At 39.2% G+C, this 20,156-nt stretch overlaps 1 non-coding gene across 1 annotated transcript; it reads right to left on the bottom strand.

Annotated features, from left to right (window-relative positions):
* Positions 1-17,973: 17,973 nt before the first annotated feature.
* Positions 17,974-18,067, bottom strand: trnai-uau (transfer RNA isoleucine (anticodon UAU)). Its single transcript has 2 exons — positions 18,030-18,067; positions 17,974-18,009 (listed from the first exon to the last, which is right to left on the bottom strand). It is a non-coding gene; the product is annotated as a tRNA-Ile (tRNA).
* Between the last annotated feature and the right edge of the window lie 2,089 nt (positions 18,068-20,156).

Below are 20,156 nucleotides of genomic sequence, written 5' to 3'. Positions count from 1 at the left end.
AGGTAAGAAATAAGGCGGGAACAAAACAAAAGCGTGCTCATAGCACGGAAGGCAAAACTAAGGGGGCTAGCGTGGAAGTTAGCACATAAAAAAGCTTAGCGTGGAATCTAGCATATAAGAAAGAGACTAGCGTGGAAGTCAGTATACAAAAGGAATCAAAATCTAATTGTCGTTACCTGTTGCGTGTAGCAAACTAGGAAGCCAGCCTGACTGACCGGAAAAGGCAGGACTAAATAGCGCTCTGATTAGCGCTCGAGAACAGGTGAGCGTCCCGAACACTAATCAGAGACAGGTGAAAACAATAAGCACCCATGCTAACTGAAAACAAACCCAGGGGTGCACAAAACAGGAACTGAGGGAGTCCAAAAACCAAACAGAACATGATCTGGGCCGCGGATCATAACACCAGGCTTTCCACTGTACGTCCACCAATTATCAAAGAGCCTAAATCCTTTGCTTGACTGCTCCTCAGCAGCCCACCATGGCACGGTGATGTAGCTTGGCATGTCATTACTTGCCAGATTGGTCACATCATTTACATTACTGTAGAGTTGTATGATTATCCTTCATTTTACAGAGGGTGCTTTCAGTATCTGCAAATCTTCTGCATGCAAAAAGCTGACAAGATAACAGCTGATTAAATTCTCAGCATCAGGAAGACCCTCCAGTGTAAAAACTAAGACAAAACTTGCTGTGGCAAACCCTAATGATAAAAAACAACATATAATCTCCAATTTAATGTATAATGTATAATAATGTAGTATAAGGACCACAGTTTTACAAGTGTGACTGGACACAGTTTGTCCGTGCAAACAATTATCAAGTAGTACTGCATTCGGAATAGAAATAAGATAATTAATATATGTACACTATACATTCCTGCAATGAATATAACATGTTCCATATTTGACCAAGAAACAAAATGCAATTCTATAATCTGGTGAAAGAGTTTGTGCGAGAGAGATGGCGATTGTGGTTGGCCATCTGTTTAATTTGGTTCATGTGGTGCAGGAGAGAAGACCGCTAACATACTTTACACCCTTTATGTTCCACGTAGTGGTGGTTTGTTTGTGTTTCTTCCCCTGTTGTTTATACAGGTCACACTCATTCACTGCCTCTGCTGCCAATCAACCGGTTCCTGTTTCCAGCTGCTCATCATCCATCCAACCATCCATTTTCTACTGCTTGTCCGTTTCGGGGTCGCGGGGGGTGCTGGAGCCTATCTCAGCTGCATTCGGGCGGAAGGCGGGGTACACCCTGGACAAGTCGCCACCTCATCACAGGGCCAACACAGATAGACAACTTTCACCTGTTAATCAGCCAGCCACCGTTAATCCTCCCATCCTGCTTAAAACCACCTGCTCACCACTGGATCAGGGTGATTTGTTTTCTGCCATGCTGCGTTGTAGCCTTGATAGACTCTCCTTGATTGTGCTATTGAGATTTACTTTGTAATTGAGGCTATTTGTTTTTGTACCCATTTTTGTTAAGCTGTTTGGCTTAACTTGTGCCACACGTTTTTTTGTTCTTTGTTTTTTTTTATTTTTCAACCTTTGTAAGTCTCTCTTAAAGTGTGCAGCCTAGTCTTGGGATAGGTTAGACCAGGGGTCACCAACCTTTTTGAAACCAAGGGCTACTTCTTGGGTACTGATTAATGCGAAGAGCTACCAGTTAGATACACACTTAAATACATTGCCAGAAGTAGCCAATTTGCTCAATTTACCTTTAACTCTGTTATTATTAATATTTATCTTTGTGGAAACACTGATCATCTTAATGATTTCTCACAATAAATATATATGGAAACAGATAAATATCAATATGCAACACTTTATTTTTATATTTTCTCTAAGTGCACATTTTTCAAATTGAACATTTTCAAATGATCACTTCTAAGACAGTCTTGTGAAATCACAATATCCCATTTTAACTAGCTAGCCACTAATTTTTTTTAACAAATCATGAATTACTTTGCACCATGTTTGTACAAATAATAACTCATGTAAAATACAAAAGTAAACTCTCAAATTTTTAAATCATGTCACACTTTGAACTGGACACCAAATCTGTTATCTGTTTCTTTGTCAGTTAGTGGGAAGCCTGGCATTGCATGCTGTTAACTAGTGTGTTGTACTCTGGTGTGTAACTTGACACTGCAACTCTGAGTGAGTCTTGCAGATGTGCATCAGTGAGGCGTGTTCTGTGTTTGTTCTTGATGAAGTTCATGTCAGAAAAGGCTGATTCACAAAGATAAGATTGTTCCTCATTGTTTGCGGAACCTTCTTAATCTTTTGGACATATTTTCACAGCAATCTGGCCTTAAGCTTAATTATGATAAATGTAAAATGTTAAGGATCGGAAATCTAAAGGGAACGTCCTTTCGAATGGAATGCAAAGTGCCTGTTTTGTGGACAGATGGACCAGTTAACATACTTGGTGTTGTTGTCCCAGAAAATCTGGAAGATCTAGGCTCAGTAAATTATGATAATCGACTAAGAAAGCTGGACAAAATCATGCAATTATGGAAAGGGAAATCCCTAACCTTGTATGGTAAAATGTCTATTGCCAACTCGTTAATTATTCCTCAATTTATTTATTTGTTTGTCATTACCAGCTCCATCACAAAACTTTTTTAAGATTTATGAGCGGAGGGTCTTCGATTTTGTCTGGAACGGCAAACCAGAAAAGATTAAAAGAAAGGTTTTGTACAAAGAGTATGAATATGGGGGCCTGAAACTTCTCAACTTTGAAGCTATTTGTCTGTCTTTAAAAGCATCAATTGTTCCAAAGATGTATTTAAACATTGAGTGGTACACAAATGTCCTGTTGGACAAAAAACATGTACTGTATCAAAAGAAATTGTATCCTTTTTTACAAGTGATCCCCTCCCAGAGAGTCTGCTGGGAAACATGGCGGGGTTCATAAAGGAAACAATCCACTCATAGTGGTGTTTTCAATTTTATGTGCCAGAAAAAAGAGACAATATTTTGCAGCAGTTAATATGGATGAACTCTAATATTGTAATAGATGGAAAGCCTTTCTTTTGGAAAAATATGTTTGAAAGAGGAATAATTTTTGTCAATGATATAGGGACGGCGTGGCGAAGTTGGTAGAGTGGCTGTGCCAGCAATCGGAGTGTTGCTGGTTACTGGGGTTCAATTCCCACCTTCTACCTTCCTAGTCACGTCCGTTGTGTCCTTGGGCAAGACACTTCACCCTTTGCCTCTGATGGCTGCTGGTTAGCGCCTTGCATGGCAGCTCCCGCCATCAGTGTGTGAATGTGTGTGTGAATGGGTAAATGTGGAAATACTGTCAAAGCGCTTTGAGTACCTTGAAGGTAGAAAAGCGCGATACAAGTACAACCCATTTATCATTTATTTATTTATATTATCAATGAGAATGGTAAAATTATGAAGTATGATGAATTTAGAGCTATGTATGGTGATGCTTGCTCAAGCTTTTCATTTTATCAACTAACTGGAGTAATTGGGAAAAGATGGAAACAAATAATTAATTATGGAACTACTAAATTATTAGTTTGTGAACCTCTAATAAGAAATTTTAGTTGGCAAAAAGGAACTAAAATAAATAGAAAAATATATAATTTTTATTTAATAAAGAAATCTTTGAAGGCTGCCTCATACAACACAAATGGAAAATGGGAGGACTTTTTTGACTGCCCGTTGTCATGGGATGCCATATTCAAACTAATCTATAAAACCACTATCGATGTGCAAAATCGTTATTTTCAAATTAAAATTATTTATAACTTCTTACCCACAGGGAAAATGTTAAAATTATGGAATATGACAGAGTCAGATGATTGCCGATTTTGTTGTCAGGAGCCTGAATCCACCCTGCATTTGTTTTGGTATTGTCATATTGTGTCTTTGTTTTGGGTGGAAGTTGAAAAAATGTGTTTAAGGATTGGTTTGTTTATGAAGCTTAATGTGGTTTCTGTTATTTTAGGAGAGTTCATTGACAATCATGATTTAGTCAATTTAATTATAGTACTCGGTAAAATGTTTATTTTTAAGGCCAAAAACAGATATTCACTTAGTATTACATTCTTTAAAACATTTATTCAGTATTTTCTAACTTTAGAAAGTTACATGGTTGAAAACGATAATGATGCCAAAAAACATTAAAAAAAGATGAGAAGTCCTCAAAGGCTTATTTTGAAAGTATAATTATGTTTATAGATTATATGATATCTGTTGTTGTGTTTCCTAATTTGAGTGCCCTGGACATAATCTGGACTGTACATAAATGCTTAATTTGAAAATGTAATTGTGTTTATAAATTATATGCAATCTGTTGTGTTCCCTAATTTTTTTCTGTGTACATGAATGAAGGTGTGTGTTGCTGAGTCCGACTTGGACATTATCTGGACTGGGCCTGGTTTAAAAAACCCTTTAAACAAATCTAATTTCATTGACAACCTGGTCTGTTGAAGATAAGGCCCTTTTTTTTAAAAATAAAATAAAATAAGATAAATAAATAAAAAACATTTTCTTGGATAAAAAAGAAAGTAAAACAATATAAAAATAATTACATAAAAAATAGTAATTAATGAAAATGTTAGTGGACCAGCAGCCTATACAATCATGTGTGCTTCAGGGACTGTGTCCCTTGCAGATGTGTTGTCTATGTTGTGGGAACCAGAATATTGGTAGCAGAAAGAAATAACCCCTTTTGTGTGAGTGGATGAGTGTGCATGGGGGAGGTTGTTTGGGTTGATGCACTGATTGAAAGTGTATCTTGTGTTTTTTTCAATGTAGATTTAATTTTGGGGGGGGGGGGGGGGGGGGGGGGGAATTATTATTTTTTTTTATTTTTTATTTTTTATTTATTTATTTTTTTAGAACAGGCCCGCGGGCGACTCATCTGGTCCTTACGGGCGACCTGGTGCCCGTGGGCACCGCGTTGGGGACCCCTGGGTTAGACAGAGGCCTCTATACACTGCACACGTAGAACTTGCTTGTGTATAGAGACACTAGGCTTCATGGTGGCTGTCACCCTTGTAGGTTTTGGTTTTGGTTTTTACTAATTAAATAGCTTTAGTTAGTAAGCTTACCGGCCCTGCGATGAGGTGGCGACTTGTCCAGGTTGTACCCCGCCTTCCGCCCGAATGCAGCTGAGATAGGCTCCAGCAACGCCCTGTGACCCCAAAAAAGGGACAAGCGGTAAAAAATGGATGGATGGATGGTAAGCTTACCTTTGTTTGTCAGAGGTGTCTTTTGGTATGTTTTGTTCATTTCTTTGACAGCACCTGTATTCCCGAGCTAGGCTACTGTTGTGTACCGCCATCAGTGTGTGAATGTGTGTGTATGGGTGAATGTGGAAATAGTTTAAAAGCGCTTTGAGTACCTTAAAGGTAGAAAAGCGCTATACAAGTATAACCCATGTATCATATGTATATATATATTAATATATATATATATATATACATACATTCAAAAAACATGTGTGTATATATATATATATATATATATATATATATATATATATATATATATATATATATATATATATATATATATATATATATATATATATATATATATATATATATATATATATATATATATATATATATATATACACACGCATATATATATATATATATATATATATATATATATATATATATATATATATATATATATATATATATATATATATATATATATATACGGTATATAATCTAAAATCCACGATCATTTTCCACTGTTTTCTGGCCATTTACTTCCAGACGGTCCACCTCCCATCTGTATGCAGACTCAGCATTGTCTGTACATGGAGAAGAGCAGTGGGAAAGTACACTGCCTTGTGGGGATCCAGTGTTAATGGACATTGTCCTCCCAGGCCGCACATGCGGCTTCCGGCCTGTCAGGAAGTCAGTGATCCACCTACATGTGAAATCAGGGACATTGAGCTGGGAGAGATTGCCCTGTAGAAGAGGTGGGGGGATGGTATTGAATGCAGAGCTTAAGTCCATGAACAGGATCCTTGGGGAGTCCAGATGCTGGAAAACGAAGTGGAGGGAGATTTGTAATTGCTGTTGGTGAAGTTAGCTCTGGGAGTCAGGAGCTAACAGGGTAGATGTTGAGGGTTGATGGCCCATCAAAGCAAGCATAGAAGGTGTTCAAGCTTTGGGCAAGTTTTTGTTTTTTAGCAGCATGGGGGCTTTTGGCTTTATAGTTGGTGAGTTGCCTAAGCCCCTCCAAACAGAGGTAGAGTTTTTAGCAGATAACTACTGTTGGAGTCTGTTTGAATACAGCGATTTAGCATTTTGGACCTCTGCTTAAGTCTCTTACAAAGTAGCTGCCTCTGTCTACATTTTTTAAGGCTGCTTCTTTTTCCCTCTTAAAGGGCAACTGCACTTTTTTTGAGGAATTTTGAGTTTGAGTTTGAGTTTGAGTTTATTTCGAACATGCAAGCATACAACATGATACATCACAATTTCCAGTTTCTCTTTTCAACATGTTCGAAAAGGAGTAGGAAGAAGCAGAGCTTTTTGACATTGTTATTGTAAGAGCGAACACTGACGAACATTTTTTCTAGTGAAGTTAGCAGCTAAATGAACACTTAGTGTCTAGCAATCTCTGTGAACCTTTTCAATCCGGTTTCAGGGCAAATCACTCTACGGAGACAGCCCTCGCAAAAATGACTAATGATCTATTGCTAACGATGGATTCTGATGCTTCATCTATGTTGCTGCTTCTTGATCTTAGCACCGCTTTCGATAGCGTCGATCATAATATTTTATTAGAGCGTATCAAAACACGTGTTGGTATGTCAGACTTAGCCTTGTCTTGGTTTAACTCTTATCTTACTGACAGGATGTAGTGCGTCTCCCATAACAATGTGATCTCGGACTATGTCAAGGTAACGTGCGGAGTTACCCAGGGTTCGGTTCTTGGCCTTGCACTCTTTAGTATTTACATGCTGCCGCTAGGTGACATCATACGCAAATACGGTCTTAGCTTTCACTGTTATGCTGATGACACCCAACTCTACATGCCCCTAAAGCTGACCAACACGCCGGATTGTGGTCAGCTGGAGGCGTGTCTTAATGAAATTAAACAATGGATGTCCGCTAACTTTTTGCAACTCAACGCTAAGAAAACGGAAATGCTGATTATCGGTCCTGCTCAACACCGACATCTATTTAATAATACCACCTTAACATTTGACAATCAAACAATTACACAAGGCGACTCGGTAAAGAATCTGGGTATTATCTTCGACCCAACTCTCTCGTTTGAGTCACACATTAAGAGTGTTACTAAAACGGCCTTCTTTCATCTCCGTAATATCGCTAAAATGTGTTCCATTTTGTCCACTAGCGACGCTGAGATCATTATTCATGCGTTCATTACGTCTCGTCTCGATTACTGTAACGTATTATTTTCGGGCCTCCCTATGTCTAGCATTAAAAGATTACAGTTGGTACAAAATGCGGCTGCTAGACTTTTGACAAGAACAAGAAAGTTTGATCATATTACGCCTATACTGGCTCACCTGCACTGGCTTCCTGTGCACTTAAGATGTGACTTTAAAGTTTTACTACTTACGTATAAAATACTACACGGTCTAGCTCCAGCCTATCTTTCCGATTGTATTGTACCATATGTCCCGGCAAAAAATCTGCGTTCAAAGAACTCCGGCTTATTAGTGATTCCCAGAGCCCAAAAAAAGTCTGCGGGCTATAGAGCGTTTTCTATTCGGGCTCCAATACTCTGGAATGCCCTCCTGGTAACAGTTAGAGATGCTACCTCAGTAGAAGCATTTAAGTCCCATCTTAAAACTAATTTGTCTTTTCTTCTCTGCTCCCCTCTCCCTTGCACAGGTCCGGTGGCCATGGATGAAGTGCTGGCTGTCCAGAGTCGGGACCCGGGTGGGCCGCTAGCCTGTGCATCGGTTGGGGACATCTCTGCGCTGCTGACCCGTCTCCGCTCGGGACGGTTTCCTGCTGGCCCCACTATGGACTGGACTTTCGCTGATGTGTTGGATCCACTGTGGACTGGACTTTGACAAAATTATGTCAGACCCACTCGACATCCATTGCTTTCGGTCTCCCCTAGAGGGGGGGGGTTACCCACATATGCGGTCCTCTCCAAGGTGTCTCATAGTCATTCACATCGACGTCCCACTGGGGTGAGTTTTTCCTTGCCCGTATGTGGGCTCTGTACCGAGGATGTCGTTGTGGCTTGTGCAGCCCTTTGAGACACTTGTGATTTAGGGCTATACAAATAAACATTGATTGATGATTGATTGATAGTGTAGTAACACATTGTTTTTCGACGACATTAGCTGTAAGCCAGCTTCTTGTGTCAGCAGCTGAATGGCTTTTGAGTTGTAATGCACAACACAATGCGATAGGATACCAATACGTACTGACTAAAAAACATTAACAATCTTATTACAGTATCTGTAAAGTATTAGCCAACATTTCATGTTTTGTTAGTACACAGCTAGCTCGGCGGTGTATGTACTGTAGTTTTACGGTGACGTGCTGCACTCGGCTCCAAGTTCTACATCTGCAGCATCCAGTCACACCGACACCACTCTCTCGGCTTATGTCTGCTCCAACATTTCACTCTTTCTTCGTGCTCGCTTCTATAACCATCAGTTCATCCTCCGTACATTCAGCTTCAAAAAGATAACGTTGTAAATCCTCATTTGTCCAAAAATAGCCATCTTTGTTATATATTACCAAGTCTGCCACGATTAGAAAACACACACTTTTGCTTTCGGAAGTTGGAAGTGTGTTGCTATGTAAACAGAAAGAAATGCACTGAGGAATTAAGTTCCGGTAATGCAAAAAATTACCAAAATACATTAAATATTGTACATATTACATATTGTTATGATCGTGTCTGTTACTACATTTGAATATACTTGCAGTGTGTATATAAAACAAAGTTGTTTCAGAGAGCTTTGAAAGCTCTGGTGACTCCCAATAGCTACATCTTGCAAGCATTTTTTATTGTTTGTAGAGTCCTAAAAAAAGATGTGTGTTCTTGTCTCTCATAATAATTGTGAATGTTAGGCAAAAGTGTTCCTCCACAGCCTCACTGGTCCATCTCTTAATGTTCTGACAAACCGGTTTTGGGAGCTTTAGCCTATGCCTGTAGGCAGGAATATGATGGACCATCACGTGATCTGAGAGGCCGAGGGCTGTGCGGGCAACGGCGCGATAGGCTCGACTCATTGTATTGTAACAGTGATCCAAGATTTTCTCTTCCCTGGTGGAGCATTTTATGAACGGTTTATATTTTGGTCGTTCCTGGCTGGGATTCCCCTTGTTAAAGTCCGTAAGCACAATAATCAAGGAGTCCGGAAAGTTTGTTCCACATGCAAAAATCTGTTCCGCTAACTACGCTAAGCCTCGCATGCGTTTGCATCTGGCCGGGTTTAAACCACAATAAATGAAGCGAACTCACGAGGGAAGTAGAATGGCTTGCAGTTTATGAACATATACTCCGGAGCAGGACAACAGTGTTTGGAGTTCACAGACACATGGGCGCAACATCCGCCGTTGACCGAAAAACAGGCGCCGTGCCTTTGGTCTTGTGGGAGCGCCAGTTGCGGTCGGCGCGGAAGAGCTGGTATCCATCCAGATGTAGCACGCTGTCCGGAGTCTGTTCACTGAGCCATGTCTTCGTAAAAGACAAAGCACAGGAGAAGTTCCCTTTTTCATTTCATCAACAGTGTCAACTTATCTGTCTTGTTGCTAAGTGAGCGGACATCAGAGAGGAAAATCCCAGGTAATTTGGGGTTGTAGCTCTTATGTTGATAAGCTCTTCTCGGGTGTAAGAGCACACAGATGCGCGATGAATGCGCAGAAAGACACCATCTTTAAAGGTATAATCATTATTATTATTATTGTTTGGCCTTTTTCCCTACAATTTCAAGCTAAGAGAAACTTCAGCGTAAAGCATTTGTCAAAGTGCCAAAAGGAACATCAACAATGTATGTAAGTGTAAGCATTGCTGTGTCTGTGTGCACAAGTTGGGGGTTACACTAAAATGTAACACAAATGGGTCATCCAGAGAGTTCATACACAGCTTTTGCCATTGGAACCAATTCATTCTGTTGTTATTCCTGGAGGCATTCACACAGAATCATCGGGTTTGTATACAGTTGAGTTGCTTTGTTGACCTTTGTTCATTTTAGTTGTATAACTGTCAAAAGTATCATAACAATCCAGAGCAATATTTCTTTTGAAACTATGTCAAAAGAGGAGATTATGGGCATACAAAGCCAGGTCAGTGCAAACAAAACAGCGCAAAATGGTGTGCGTTCATAGACCTTCTACCGCTCGTCCATCGAGAGCCTGCTGACCTACTGTGTTGCAGTATGGTGCGGCAGCTGCACTGCAGCAGACAGGGAGAGGCTGCAAAGAGTGGTCAAGACGGCTAAGAAGATCATCGGCCGCCCTCTCCCCTCTCTGATGGACATCTACACCTCAACAGAGCCAGTGCCATCATCAAGGACAGCACCCACCCTGGCTCTGACCTGTTCCACCTGCTGCCCTCTGGGAAGCGCTACAGGTGCATTAAAACCAAGACAAACAGGCTAAAGAACAGCTTCTTCCCCAGGGCCATAACCACCCTGAACGGACTGCCCCATTGACCCTCATAACTGCCTTCTCTTCGGTGCAATAACCCATTCCACCAACCACCCTGTTTTTTTTCATGTAGATATTCATGTATATATTCATTTCACCCACTTTGCACTTCTATATTTTTTATATTTTTATATATTTACACATTGTTTTCTTGCATGCACACATCGCACTGTATGGAATGGCTTCAATCTCGTTACCCTGCGTAATGACAATAAAGCAGATTCTGATTCTGAAAGTGTGGTTCTAATCACAACATCGCCGAATTCATGCTGCCCTTTAAGGCCATGTCCACACGCACACAGATACTTAATAAACGCATACTTATCTCTGCGTTTAGGCCTCTTGTCCACACGCAGACGCATACTTTTGTCTTTAAAGACGCAGACTTTTGCAAACGCCGGCCAAAGTGTAGAGTTCCAAAACTCTCCGCTTAGCGTATCATGTACACGGCCCAAACGGAGACTTGTGATGTCATTTCCAAGCTCAACAACACTTCCTTGCTGCCTTTAAACACACTATAAGATGACTTACTGTATGTTTGAATGTAAACATGCTACTCTTTTCACTCAACATTAATAAAAAAGACACATCAAAATGGGTTTTGCAACACTCATGCCGGCGCTAATGACAGTCAGCTGTTTTGGATACAATCGCTGTGGAAGAACTTTGACAAGCAAGACTTTTTGCTGTGTCATAAGAAAGGTGCAACATTATCTTATGTTTTTAGTCTCTGTTTAACGACAAATCATGAAGTTAACTTACGTGTCTTGCTTCCATTCTTGTAGATAGAGCCGGGCGCGACCAAGCAACTAAAAAAAACATAATGTAGCGTCCTCCTTGTAGCGTGTACTGATGTTAAAGACAATATAACTTCATTGCACATGTACCATATCACTATATCCATGATGCAATGCTTTATAATCCCCTTAAACATGCAAAATGGTTTCCTTGGCTCGTTAGTGCGTGCTGATTTTAGAAATAATGTACACTTCACGGCACATGTAATACATCACCATGTTGCTGAACATGTTATAATTCTATGAGTGTTGGGTTTCAGCAGCACAGACGTGCATTCACTCTTTAATAATGTTCCCAGGGCTCTGTGTACATGCAGGCTGGTTTTAAAGATAATGTACGTGTCATTGTACATCTAAAGTCGATCAAAATAAACATAATAGAGGTGTAATGCAACCAAGTCAGATATTGCTGTGTTTTTCAGGCTTCTTATCGGACAAAATGTGCATGATCAATCAATCAATCAATCAATCAATCAAAGTTTATTTATATAGCCCTAAATCACGAGTGTCTCAAAGAGCTGCACAAGCCACAACAACATCCTCGACTCAGATCCCACATCAGGGCAAGAAAAAACTCAACCCAATGGGATTACAATGAGAAACCTTGGAGGGGACCGCAGATGCGGGGACCCCCCTGGGCGACCGGTGCAATGGACGTCGAGTGGATCTAGATCATAGTGTGAGAGTCCAGTCCATAGACATGACAGCAGGTGCATGCGTTTATGTGTAGACGTAGACAGTTTTGAAACTACACTTGTGTGGATGGAGATTGTTTTAACCCCAAGTATGTGTTTTTCAAACTCTCCGTGTTCGTGTGGAAATTGCCTTATACTGTTGAAAAACTAACATTTCTATAGTGCTGCAAAAATTTGTCATGTCATGTCGGTGTTTCCTTGCTGGGAATCTGCCAGTCTTAATTTTTTTTGCATATGACTAGTGTAGTGTTCATATTGTTTCTGTGCACTTTTGTCTAAAAATGTCCTAACTCGATTGCAGTAATGTACAACCTACATGTTCAATAGAGAAGTGCAACTTTGTTTGTCAATACTTTAATTTAATTATTTTATTTATTGTTTTGCTTGCATATATGTGAGGCCTCCCCTCGATCATATTGTATTGCTTTTAGTTGTGATTTTCAATCAAGTGCAAAATTTTGCTAACAAAGTACATTTTATTGTTATTTTATTTTTTTTAACTTGGAGATTTAAATGTTTATATTCAAATTACAATGTTAACATATATGAGAAATTGTAAAATGTTTATTGCATTTGAAAGGATATACATCAGTGGTTAATTTGGTCTGAAAAAAATGATGGCAATATTTTGTAGATGGCTTCCTCTCACCTCCAAAGACATGCACCTGGGGATAGGTTGATTGGCAACACTAAATTGGCCCTAGTGTGTGAATGTGAGTGTGAATGTTGTCTGTCTATCTGTGTTGGCTCTGCGATGAGGTGGCAACTTGTCCAGGGTGTACCCCGCCTTCTGCCCGATTGTAGCTGAGATAGGCTCCAGCTCCCCCCGCGACCCCGAAGGGAATAAGCGGTAGAAAATGGATGGATGGATGGATGGAATATATCGTTGAGCAAAATTTGTTATTGGCCCAGGCCTAGCAGTTGCTCCTTCCGGAGACACTGCACCTTAGTGTTTGGAAGAGAATTACAGGTCTGGCACCACCCCTCACGAAAAAACTATAAATCAAACAAGACTCCGTCAGAAGGGACGCAAACTACAGTATGTGATGCGAGAATATATTCCAGCCTTAATACGCGTTCGCTGTCTATGTATATACCCGTATCTGTTGTTGTACAGGCTATGTTTTATCAATCAATCAATCAATCAAAGTTTATTTATATTGCCCTTAATTACAAGTGTCTCAAAGGGCTGCACAAGCCACAACGACATCCTTAACTCAGTTCCCACATTAGGGCAAGAAAAAAGTCAACCCATTGGGCTTAATGAGAAACCTTGGAAGGGACCGCAGATGTGGGGACCCCCTCCCGGGCGACCGTTGCAATGGATGCCGAGTGGATACGGTTAATAATGTGAGAGTCCAGTGCATAGTGGGGCCAGCAGGGGAACCTCTTGCATGTAGAAAAGTTGCGGCGCAGAGACGTCACCAACTGATGCATAAGGAGTGGTCACCCAGGGTCCTGACTTCATGTGCAAGTCCAGTCCATTGAGAGACCAGCAGGGGAGAACAATTTACAATTTTCCACATTACATATAATCTGCCATAATCAAGAATTAGGTTAGAATAGAACAGAAAGTTTTATTGACATTAGATTAAATGCTTCATGATTTATGGTTGCCACTCCTGGTCTGTACTTTAAGAAAAATAAAATTTTAGTAAGTACTAAAAACAAAACTATGGATAAATGTACACATACAAGCCATGTAGCAGGCAAAATACACATTGTTAAAGATAAAACACAAATTGTAGGAATTTGTTACAAAATTCAGTCATTTCACTCACGCTAGTTGACGCTAATTGGGCAGTTTTAACTCAGTTAATATTTGGCATCAAGCCAAGCAGCTGTGTGCACGTCTACGTATCTACATGTGCACAACAGGGGAGCTGGTTAACTGTTATGAGAGTAGCGTATGTATGTTTGCGAGAATGGCAACGTGTTGGCTGAGTGACGTCAGTGAGTGAGTAAAGAGAGAGAGAGGTAGCGCATGCACTACGCAGTAGAGTGATGAACGGCTCTGGTTGTGTCCTGCAAAACTAACAATAAAGCGATTGTCACGACTCGGCGGCCTCGTCATTCTGACCCGAAAGCGGAGTTTAGCAGTCCCATTGCTGGGTAAAGTGAAGGGGTTACCCCCAACGAAAACATCGGCCCTGGAGGGATTGTCTGCCCTGTGCTCCTCGACGATGGTCTGGGAGCCGAACACGAGGAAAAGTGTAACTGTAACTACATTATTACCTGTCACTCTTTATAACTCCTTGTGCACATCTGAATGCTAATTATTTAAATGTTTACCTACGTTTAAAACCCATGTTTTAAAGCAACACTTGCAGCATGTCACCTTTATTGTTAGTTTTGAAGCCCAAATACCTCCATATTGCACTTAACTCATCCTCTTTATTAACTATATAATTGTCGCTTTTTTGGCCATTCTTCCTCTCCACAATGTTATTGCTTGTATGCACTTTGTGTGCGTTTTGACACACCTCGGCTCTGTAGTCACCGCCGCACATGAGCATAAAAGGTACTGGTATTTTTCAAAGGTAGTAAAGTACCGTTTCCAATTGATCAGTACCGCGATACTTTATTAGTACCAGTATATTGTATATATACATATATATATATATATATACTGTATATATAAATATTCGCGATCAAAAGCTTACATACACTTGTGAAGAACATAATGTCATGGCTGTCTTGAGTTTCCAATACTTTCTACAACTCTTATTTTTTTGTGATAGAGTGATTGGAGCACATACTTGTTGGTCACAAAAAACATTCATGAAGTTTGGTTCTTTTATGAATTTATTATGGGTCTACTGAAAATGTGACGTAATCTGCTGGGTCAAAAGTATACATACAGCAATGTTAATATTTGGTTACATGTCCCTTGGCAAGTTTCACTGCAATAAGGCGCTTTTGGTAGCCATCCACAAGCTTCTGGCAAGCTCTGATTGCATTTTTGACCACTCCTCTTGACAAAATTGGTGAAGTCCAGCTAAATTTGTTGGTTTTCTGACATATGTGTACGTATATATAATTATATATATATATATATATATATATATATATATATATATATATATATATATATATATATATATATATATATATATATATATATATATATATATATATATATATATATATATATATATATATATATATATATATATATAATTATATAATTATATATATATATATATATATATATATATATATATATATATATATATATATATATATATATATATATATATATATCCCTAATACTGAGGTCTCAAAGTTGGCAAGTATGTTCGCTGGGGGTCTTGGAATGTAAATCCAAGGGTGGAGGATTACTGGACATTAATACATCACTGTATGGTAGATAATATTGTGAGACACGCTTTTAAACTCACAAAGATCACACTTCTGTTAGCACACAAACTCAGAAAGATCACACTAAATCTTGAAATGAGACTTTGGCCTCGTTTCCACTTCATACTCCATCAAAACATTCGGTTTTGGTGAACAAAGTATTTTTCCGACAGCTGAATTTTCGGTGCATCACTAGTCAATACGTAAGCAAATAATACGCTGTATGATATATATGAATATATATTTTTATTCCGAAGAAATAGCGATTGTTAAAGGACCGGAATTGAAGCTGTGGCATATTTGCATATTTAATATCCAGCCATGCATATATTCTATTACTGTGTAATTTATTTTCAAGTAAAAAAAACACACATTTTTAAAGTGTGGTGACTTTTTATTTGGTAGTAATTGTAGCGATTTCCTGCCGGAATCCTGTCAACTTCCGTTTTCATTTTATTGAACTGCGTATGCAAGTGACGTCGAGGCCACATTGGGGCCACAGGAGTGTGATAAAAAACACATTTTACTTGCAGTGTAAACCGTCCGCTGGAAAAAAAAAATATTAAAAAAAACAAAAATCATATTCGGGCCACTTTGGCCTGCAGTGTAAACATGGTCTTAGAAGCCATCCTGTTGACTGTACACTGCTGGATACAGTTGGTCTTCAAAGGTGGATCTTGGGAGAACACACATGCTTTGTAAATGTAAACTCTGCTATATTGATTACCTTTAACTTTGTTAAGTTCTCCTTATAGGTTCTTCCACATCATGCCTCTTCGGATTGTAAATAATCAAATGTAAATAATCAAATGTAGACACTTTTTCTTATACTTTCTGATCTCTCTCTCTGTCCACTACTTGCTGTACACATCCTACCAAGTCAGTCCCACACTGTTTCAATGTCCATTTCTCTGATGATGCAATTGTTGATGACTGAAGTGTTGATACCAACCAAAACTAAACCCCCCCTCCATATCCCACACCCCGGATTGTAAATAATGTAAATAATTAAATGTATATACTCTGATGATTATCTTGTGTGATGACTGTATTATGATGATAGTATATATCTGATAGTATATATCTGTATCATGAATCAATTTAAGTGGACCCCGACTTAAACAAGTTGAAAAACTTATTCGGGTGTTACCATTTAGTGGTCAATTGTATGGAATATGTACTTCACTGTGCAATCTACTAATAAAAGTTTCAATCAATCAAATTGGATTTCTAATACCCCTTTAATTTGTCTTTTCTAATGTTGTGCATAGGAGAGCTACACAACTTGAAGCAATGCGAGCAATCTAGTAGTACTTGCATTTAAAATCTTAAACATATTTAAAAAAAACATATGTACTGATAATAATCATTTGTAGCCTTTAACGTTTTATTCAGCATACATCGCACAGGATGTCACTGTGTGTAAAATGTTGCTTCGAAATGCATATAAAGATAGGAAGACACAGACAAGAAATTGGAGGTAAACTACTGGTGCAACTGTTTTTGTTCAAACAGAACACACAGCCAATCATATTCATGCATATGCATCCTGGCAGTTGATCCAGTTTAAGGAAGTAGTAGTAAGAGCAAACTGTGGACAACAGCAGCCCCTACTGGAAGAAGAGCAAACTGCAAAATAAAAGAATACAATGTCCTACAATTCAAACCATAATAACCATATCTGAATTTGAAACTGGTGTGCTTTAATCTTTCGTTCTGTCTTGTAATATCATGTATGCTAGTAAAGTGTAGGTATATGCAACTGTCGCATGAAATCATGTTGAAAATTAGTTTAAATGACCAAATATATACAGTAAGAGGCATATTTCCTGTGAGATTAACATCACAGTTGCATTACTGTTGAATATGAATACAAATCATGGATATTTGTCACCTGTGAGTATCTTAACAATTATATTGATATGGTGTGTCATTGGAAAAAGAACGATGATCAGATTTGACGGATATATTATTGTTTTATTGTTTAGGGACGGCGTGGCGAAGTTGGTAGAGTGGCTGTGCCAGCAATCGGAGTGTTGCTGGTTACTGGGGTTCAATTCCCACCTTCTACCTTCCTAGTCACGTCCGTTGTGTCCTTGGGCAAGACACTTCACCCTTTGCCTCTGATGGCTGCTGGTAGCACCTTGCATGGCAGGAGCTGCCATGTGTGTGTGTGAATGGGTAAATGTGGAAATACTGTCAAAGCGCTTCAAACCTTGAAGGTAGAAAAGCGCTATACAAGTACAACCCATTTATCATTTTATGATGACCATGGATTCTTTATGTCAAATTAAAATTGCTGTCAAAAGTAGATATGTGCTGCCCTCTACTGGCTGCAAAGCCAAAACGCAACTTTTAGATCTCTCGCTCAATTCGTTCACTTCCATTGCAAAATCCTTCCTGTCACAGCAAACTGGGTCGCAATATTATATATTTTCCTTACAACGTGAGGGAAAAAAAACGTTACGTGTTTTCAAAATTCTGCTCCAGGTGAGGCTCGAACTCACAACCTCGGCATCGCTCAGCAGTGAACTGTCATATAAGTACCGCGCGCTAACCGATTGCGCCACTGGAGCCCGGCTAAAGCGGTGAACATATAGCTTTATAACTACAGCAGAGACTCAGCACTTCTCTTGTGCTCCGTTGTTACATTGCTTTTACGCCATAATTTGTTCGCTGTTGAAGCTTTTCCTTCCATTTTTGATTAGGGAAATGTTACAAATGATCATTAGGGACTACACGATTAGGAAACACATAACCCTTGGTTACATTGTCGATATGATTTAGAACATAAAACAGAGAGCTGTTTTTCTACTCTCCCTATGTTGTTGGTTGAACCCCAAATCAAACACACACATGACGCCCGTTTAGACAATGCAGTAGCGTTACAACAAATTGTATATACAGTGGCGGTTAGATAAAGCTCAACTCAATGAAAACAGAAAGCTTGATGACTGCTTATGCAAGAATAACAATGACGGTTAAAAAAAAGAGAAAATTGGGAGTCGTTTCACACACGTGTTGATAAATAATGTGCCTTACCACAAAATAACCGATACAGAGCAAAGTTGGCTTTATGCCGCCACCCTAATCCTACTGCAGCTACCAGCTAAACTACTAGCTAGTAGTTAACAGCTAATGCTACAATAATAGCTTCTTAAAGGTTTTTTTTTTTATTTTGCAGTTTGATGGTACATTGCTGTCTCTTAGTGGTCAGTCCGGGTACTACTTCAGATCGTGTTTGAACGCCTGAGACTTGTGCTTTCATGGTTGGGTGAGACTAAATATTTTATTTGTGGCCCCTTTTCGGTCTTTAATATTATGTAACTCCATAGAGGCTATAGAGCTGGGAGCTTTGTAATACAATCTTTGAAATTCGAAGTTTGTGGCTTGTAAAAGTGAATGTGTGGGTGTTATTTCATGTCTGGAGGGCCTTCTTAATGTTAAAGAAATTATTTTGAAAGTGGTAAAAATATTTTTTGCTTTATAGCTATGAAAATATTGAATTTATATCTAGGAATTCCTATTGACAAACAAAAGTAGATTTGGCTATGGGAGTGTGAGTATAAAAAACACAACCAACAAAAATGCAGTTTGAAAATTATGTTTATAATTGGATATTAAGAAATATATATTATTAATATTTTACAAGTTTTGAAATGATGTGCACTTAGTATAAATAATCATGTATAAACAGTGGTGTGCCGTCAGGGCCAGCAAAGCCTTCTCTGTTGGCCTAACATAACCAGAAATCATAATTAAAGATAAAAGTACATTTTAAAGGCCTACCGAAAAGACATGTTTTTATTTAAATGGGGATAGCAGATCCATTCTATGTGTCATACTTGATCATTTCGCAATATTGCCATATTTTTGCTGAAATGATTTAGTATAGAACAACGACGATAAAGTTCGCAACTTTTGGTCGCTGATAAAAAAAAGCCTTGCCTGTACCGGAAGTAGCGTGACGTCACAGGAGCTAGGATTCCTCACAATTCCCCGTTGTTTACAATGGAGCGAGAGAGATTCGGACCGAGAAAGCGACGATTACCCCATTAATTTGAGCGAGGATGAAAGATTTGTGGATGAGGAACGTTAGAGTGACGGACTAGAATGCAGTGAAAGACATATCTTTTTTCGCTCTGACCGTAACTTAGGTACAAGGTCTCATTGGATTCCACACACCTTCTCCTTTTTCTATTGTGGATCACGGATTTGTATTTTAAACCACCTCAGATACTATATCCTCTTGAAAATGAGAGTCGAGAACGCGAAATGGACATTCACAGTGACTTTTATCTCCACGACAATACATCAGCGAAGCTCTTTAGCTACTGAGCTAACGTGATAGCATCTGGCTCCAATGCAGATAGAAACAAAATCAATAAATCCCTGACTGGAAGGATAGACAGAAGATCAACAATACTATTAAACCATGGACATGTAACTACACGGTTAATAATTTCCAGCTTGGCGAAGCTTAACAATGCTGTGTTGCTGACGACGCCATTGAAGCTAACTTATCAACCGGACCTCACAGAGCTATGCTAAAAACATTATCTATCCACCTACGCCAGCCAGCCCTCATCTGCTCATCAACACCCGTGCTCACCTGCGTTCCAGCGATCGACGGTGCGACGAAGGACTTCACCCGATCACAGATGC

This window comes from Entelurus aequoreus, linkage group LG09 (assembly GCF_033978785.1).
Source record: "Entelurus aequoreus isolate RoL-2023_Sb linkage group LG09, RoL_Eaeq_v1.1, whole genome shotgun sequence".
Taxonomy (NCBI): Eukaryota; Metazoa; Chordata; class Actinopteri; order Syngnathiformes; family Syngnathidae; genus Entelurus; species Entelurus aequoreus.
This window is presented reverse-complemented; position numbering and strand designations above follow the sequence as displayed.